Genomic DNA, 5,924 nt, shown 5'->3' on the forward strand with positions numbered 1-5,924 from the left:
AACACCTAATCTTTTGAAAAATAAAACACTAAAAAGTGCCATTATTCTCATATGAATGCATTTGGCGGCGATGCGAGGGCTCATGTCATCAAAATAATTGAATAATATTTTACAGTCTTCTATTTGACGTTAAAATACAATATAATTTCGCTATTAAAAGTTAAATTTTATTTATTTTTTATTTTCTGATTTTTTAAAAATATTTTTAAAATTTCAAAATGGTGTCTACTTATATTTCAACACCTTTCGCAGATGAATTCAAAAATATTTCTTCCGGTTACGGTAACATTATATGTAAATCACCCTATGTTAATTAAAATTTGCAAATATGTAAATGTTTAAAATAATGTTTGAAGAAATTTATATTCTTTATATTATTGACAAGCTCTTGGACGAGCCTCTTGAAGAGTCCATGAAAACATCTATTGACTACCCAATTGAGTAGTCTTTGTGCTAGTTTTGGCAAGTCCATAAACTAATCTATTGAATTGTTCATAGACTAGTCAGTATACAAGAACATACATATGGGCAATTCCATACTATTTAATTCCATTTAAAGAATACTAAATTTGCAAAAGGAATTATCCCGTTCGGAACCTTGTTTTCCAAAATATGGATTAAATTAAGGCGATATCATACGTTCTCACACTATGGGACATATTTTTCATTAGTAATCTATAATGTTTAAATAAAAAAAATAAAAACATAATTTTATAATGAAACTTTTAAATATCGTACGTGACATATCGTATGTGATTTTTCTCCTGACATTTTTTAGGTTATATGATACATATTTTGGATATACACACACTTCAACAAATTAAAAGCAGTAGGAAAGTGCAGTCGGACATGGCCGACCTATATACATGTTTAGGCAATTTATAGATAAAAATAAAAAAAGTGGAGTCAAATAAAACTTATTTGTGCCAAATTTTATCATAATACTAGTGATTAGAGGTGAGTTACCGACATTTAAGTGTTTTTCTGAAATTAAACTTTGAATGGAACTAGGGTCAAATGAGGTCCAATCGTTATGAAAATCGGCATAAAGGTTAAGGCTTATAAACATTTTAGATCTGCCAATTTTTGAAGAGATAGTTTTATAATTAACATAATCATGAGCTAAAAAGTTATAGATTTCAAAAATTTTCAACAGACTCCCAAATTTTGTTAAATTATATTACAATGCAGAATTTATAAGGGTTTTATTTTTTCAGTCGTGGTTTACCTTTTCATGAAATTGCCCATATGTATATAATTCAATTTATTAGTTTCTGCATTAGACCATTTATTATTCTGAGGACTAGTCTTTTGAAAAGATAATGGACTAATCGATTAACTAGTTTCATGAAAAGTCTGCTACTCACAATTTCATAGAATAGTCAATTGACTGTCAATATATTATTCCATGAAGTGGATAATATATTTGTAAATAGAATAATTAATATACTAGTTCATGGACTTATCAATAAATTATTACCTATAATAGTCAATGTTCTAATCCATTGCACTATTCGTTTGAAAAGCCCATATATTTATATATAGACTACTAGCGTTGCCCGGGATTTTAAATGATTTATAATATTAAATCTATAGATCAATTAATATTGTCTTTGCTTTTTAACCCACTAATATTAATATATCGAAATTTGAATCTACATTCAAAATAAATAATTCAGAACAACTTTCACAAAATTTACCAAAACCACACATTTTCTCCTTTTCAAAATTCTTTGGGTTTGAGTAGTAAAAAAATTACCTTTAAAATAAGCAACAAAGCAATAAAACATATTAATACTTAAGATTTCGGATTTTTAATTATTTTCTCCTTTAAAGCATGATTTAAACACTTCAAATCACTTGAAAAGGTATGTACTTCACTAAAAGTTGAGAAAGCTAAAACCAAATATATATTTCCTTAAGAAGCGTTCAAACGATCACACTTTACGTACGTAACGTCTAATGATAAAGTAAGATGAAATTTCATCCGTATTTCCAAAAAGATAATAAAAGTCCTGTGACTATTTGTGTTTACACGATTGGTATAAAACAGACGTCAGCGCTAGTATTGTTCAGGGATGGAAAAATAAATTTTGTTTCAGTATCAAAAAATATTGGATCTCAGAGTAATAAAATATTTTTTTGTTTTTCTTAAAGTTCGTAATTTCTGAAGTGAAAGGGGCATTATATGTTGATATCGTAAATCTTTGTCCGTCTCTCAATCTTAACCTTAGTTGGATATATGTAATTTGATGAAAATTGCTACACAATTTCTTGCCTAGGAAATGTGTGCATGATGTGCATTTTTCTAAAGCCTTAATTTTTTAAAGCTAAAAAAATATATGTTCAAATGTCATACAATCTTTTTACAAAAAATGTTTGTTTTGACGTTGTTATAACGTCTCGAAAAGGTACAAAATTGGCGTTCTCTCAAAACTCAGGGCATTATATCTTAAATCTGAAATGTGCTGGAAAAAATATTAGTTCAAATTCGAATTCACCTCTAATCTTTCTCTCAGTGATTCGACTTTTTTAACATTTTGTCTGATAATATTGAAGAGAACTCAAATACTCTGTAACTTTTTTAGCTGTTTTCTAAAACTTTTAGTTGATGCATTTTCGAGAATAAATGCCAAAAAAAATTTTGAAATGTATTTAAAATTTTAAAGAAATCTCTTGTTATTTATTTCGAAACGATAAACTGAAAGTTTTCATACAAAAAATTATTTTAACAGACAGGTTAACTACCGGTTAAACGATAATCGGATATTAAGATTGTGGCTCTGAAAGTATCAAATAAGACTCGGGAGTATCACGGTACTTTTGAACATTAAGTGGTATCAAAAAAGTACCATCGTACCTATGTTCCCATCCCTGATTGTTCTGAATACGGAGATTTTCGGCCGTTTACATCTATACAGCACTATCGCATACGAACTTCTCAAGAAGAGCGTCATAAATACAAATATTTTATTTAGTTGCTTGGTAGCATTCAACAAAGTAGGTTGATGTCGCTTTGTTTTAAAAAAACAAAAACACAACTTCAAAAACAAGAGCATAATTTACAAAAACAACATACAACCTAAATAATTTTCAAGAATGGATAAAAATGAAAGTAAATAAGATCATTCATTCACTTTTTTGAGTTTGCATAAAAATACATCCCTGACCTAATACGAGGAAGAGAGCCATAAGTATGTCAAATTTTCCATCAGTATTTTACTCAATGTAGTAAGGTTTCATTACATATCGTGTTTAGACGATCGCATCCGTATCGCATCTTAAAGTCGGTCTGTCTGTCCGTCTGTGTGTTAGTTGAAATCAGGTTTTAGAGGACCCCAGATATCGGCGTGATCCGAATCCTCAATAATTCTGTTAGACATGCTTTCGAGAAGATCGCTATTTAAAATCAGCAAAATCGGTCCATAAATACCGGAGATATGAGCAAAAATCTGAGACAACCTCTGAAAATTTCATAAAAAATTTAGATTTTTTATTCATGCTCACACAAAAACTGTAAATTACAACAACAAAACACATAATCATATGTTGTTATTGGTTTGAAACATGAAATTTAGTATATAGGACCGGATTAGGTTCGAAAACTTAAAAGGGGATTTTTTTTGTTACTTTTTCGTTCTACAAAAGGTACTTTTTGGATTTTCTATAATAATGAACCTAGAAACATGAAATTAAATAAGTAGCGCCGGCATTAGGTGGGAACACATAAAAGGGGTCTTTTTGGTACTTTTTCGTTTTACAAAATGTACTCTTTGAATTTTCTACAACATTGCACCTAAAAACATGATATTAAACATTGAAGGCCTGAGGTTAATGAAAACCTATAAAAGGGGACTTTGGTACTTTTTCGTTCTACAAAAGGTACTTTTTTAATATTCTATAATATTGAACCTAGAAACATGAAATTTAGCATGTACGACCTTGCTAGTATTAAGCGCATATAAGTGTATAGAAAACACACTGTCTATAGCTAAGCGCATTTACAACAAGTAAGAGTGCTATATTCGTCTGTGCCGAATCTTATATACCCTTCACCATAGTGTATTTGGCGTCACTAGTATTCTTATTATATTTACATGTACAAAATATTCTGTTATTGAAATAAATGACTCGCTCATTAATAATAAACTAATTTCCGAGAATATATGAGGGCTATGGAAAAATTTTGAATCAATTGGATTGACGCCTTGTGTTGCGGTGGGGTTGAAAAAAAATTCTAAGTCGGGACCGAAAAAAATTTTTCGTAGCGGCCCCCTTAGAGAAAATGTCGGGAGGAGGCCAAACGGAACCTAATGGAAAATTTAAAATTAGAATAGGGAGAGGCCACGTATGAGCATGGAGCCACCTACTCCAGCCCATGTCCCAGTGGTTTGTAAAATAATGGAAGGGCCACGTTGTTCTTGGAGCCACCTACTCCAGCTCATTTCCCAGTGGTTTGGAAAATAAGGGGAGGGACACGTTGTTCTTGGAGCCAGCTACTCCAGCCCATGCCCCGGTGGTTTATGTTGGTTGGTAGAGTTGATGTGTTGTTTGCCTGAAAAGAAAATTATATTAATAAGGGTAAAAAAATATTAAGGAACGATACATTACATATACCCAATAAACCGAAACTCCAGCAAATCATCCTGAAAGGAAAATAAGTAAATGAAATTCATAAATATACATTTTATGTAAGAAAACACGTTTGTTTAGTACTTACCAGTGTAGAAAATAATATTTTGTTTATGTTTGAACATATGTTTTATTCAGTGTGTGGTATGTTGAATGAATGGATAATTAGTCGAGTTGGCAACGCGATTAATTTGCGTAAAACACAGAGTGAGTATTCTACTATTAATGTTGTTGGTACTGTATAGTAAGACGAAAATTTTACGGTAGTTATTAAATGAACCAGATTTGCTTACTATTTTTTTTTTTTGGTTTCCTGGTAGTTTAGGGTAGGAAACAAAATGGAAAACTAGGATAGGACAGGTTAGGGGATAATAATGGAGGATTATGTACAATTTTGGAGGGATTTACGGTAAAGATGGCAGATGAGGATAGACCGAGAGCGGAGGAAAAAAAGGAGGTAGTTCAATTAAATATATAGGAGTTGTTTATTTGGAAATGTTTTTTTTTTCTTTTTTTAATGGGAAAATTTCCGTACAATGGAAGTATTCAGGGAGATATAAAAGGCATCTTTAGAGAAAAGAGTTTTTTGGGGAGTTTGCACGAGAAAAGTAAGATTGGTGACGGTTGAACAACACGGGACGGAGTACCGAAAGAATTTAAAATTTGAAAAGACTGTGTTATTTTTATGAAGAAAATAAAATATGAAGAAATTTAGTAAAAATTCTAAATAATAAGAAAAAAACGCCTTTATTTTGTGAACAAAAAAAATCAAACAAAAAAAGTTAAATTAGCTTCTGCTGGAGGAATTTGTTATAATAGATCTCGAAGAGAAAATAAATCTGTGGTAGAGATAGGAATAACATATATCGGTCCTCATAATAATAGTTTCTAGAGTATTTGCAAGAGTTCTGCAAAAGCTAAAAGAATTCGAATTGAATCTTAGGGAGCTCCTTCAGGTCAGGGAATTCATAGCATAGTGTTTTGAAAGATTGAGATTGATCTAGCTAAATTGAGGTATAATATATGTGTTCTTGTAGTGATTTTAACTCTGAGAGTAACGGATTTGTTTTGTCTAGAGATACATTTGTGTCGTAAATATTATTTTTTTATGTTAAGTTTTTTTTGGTTTTTCTATATTTCATTATTATTTTTTTATTGTTAATTTTAATAATTCCCTTTTAAAATACAAATGTTGTTCAGATTATAAATAGTTTTAATTTAGAAAGAAATTGTATGAATAAATAATTATGTATAAAGGGGTTGTGCAGTTAAGGTAGGTAAGTGTGTGCGTA

The sequence above is a fragment of the Lucilia cuprina genome, chromosome X (assembly GCF_022045245.1).
Source record: "Lucilia cuprina isolate Lc7/37 chromosome X, ASM2204524v1, whole genome shotgun sequence".
NCBI classification, from domain to species: domain Eukaryota; kingdom Metazoa; phylum Arthropoda; class Insecta; order Diptera; family Calliphoridae; genus Lucilia; species Lucilia cuprina.